The sequence below is a fragment of the Nannospalax galili genome, unplaced genomic scaffold (assembly GCF_000622305.1).
Source record: "Nannospalax galili isolate Female #2095 unplaced genomic scaffold, S.galili_v1.0 scaffold611, whole genome shotgun sequence".
Lineage (NCBI taxonomy): Eukaryota > Metazoa > Chordata > Mammalia > Rodentia > Spalacidae > Nannospalax > Nannospalax galili.
This window is the reverse complement of record NW_008330486.1, coordinates 2,872,174-2,873,525: the sequence shown is the minus strand read 5'-3', so window position 1 is coordinate 2,873,525 and position 1,352 is coordinate 2,872,174.

Genomic DNA, 1,352 nt, shown 5'->3' with positions numbered 1-1,352 from the left:
ATAAATCACAAGAAGGGAATATGCAAAAATTGTGTGACACCATAAAAAGACCAAACTTACTAATCATAGTCATACAGGAAGAAGAAGAATCTCAATATAATGGTATGGAACAGATCTTCAACAGGATTGTAGAAGAAAATTTCCCAAAATTAAAGAAAGACTTGCCCATACAAATATAATAACCATATAGAACACCAAATAGACAGGACAAAAAAAAAAGAACATATTCATAAAAACACTAAACATACAAAACAAAGAGACAATACTGAAAGCTGCAAAAGAGAAACAACAAGTCACATATAAAGGAAAACCCATTAGGACTACAGTTGACTTTTCAGTGCAAACTATGAAAGTCAGAAGAGCCTGGACTAAACTAGTCCCAGTTTTAAATGACCACAGATGTCAACCCAGATTACTATACCCAGCCAAAATGTCTATTATAGTCAAAGGGGAAAGAAAGACCTTCCATGACATAAATAGCCTGAAAGAATTCATGTACACAAAACTAGCCTTTCAGAGAGTTCTGGAAGCAATATATAACTGTGGAAAAGTACAGCTACATCATGAATGTAAATAGAAATAAAAATGACAGGATTCAATACTCATCTTTCATTAATAACTTTAAATATTAACAGACTGAACTCCCCAGTCAAAAAACACAGACTAGGTGAATGGATTAAGGAATAAAACCCATCTTTTTGTTGTCTGCAAAAAACTCATCTCACTTTCAAGGACAGACACTATCTTAAAGTGAAAAGATGGAAAAAATATACCAAACAAATGGTACCAAGAAAAAAGCAGGCATTGCAATTCTAATATCTGACAAAATAAGCTAAAATCAGAAGAGATAAAGAGGGCCATTCTGATCAAAGGAACAATAAATCAAGAAGATATTACAATCATGAACATATATTCACCAAACTGTGGTGTACGCCAACCTCATAAAAACAATACTACAGGACTTTAAGACCCAGATTAATCCCAACTCATTAATAATAGGGGACTTCAATAACCCACTGTCTCCATTAGATAGGTCAACAGGGCAGAGAGTTAACAAAGAGATATCTGAATTAAATACTACCATATATCAAAAGGACCTAACAGACATCAACCAAGTATTCCACCCAAGCACCAAAGGACTTACTTTCTACTCAGCACCCCATGGAACCTTCTCCAAAATTGACCATATACTGGGGCACAAAACTAACCTCAACAAATACAAAAAGATTGAAATAATCCCATGCATTCTATCAGACCACAATGTAACAAAGCTCAAAACCAACACTGGACAAAGCCCTAGTCACTACATGAACTCATGGCGATTGAACAACCAACTCCTGAAAAATCAGTGG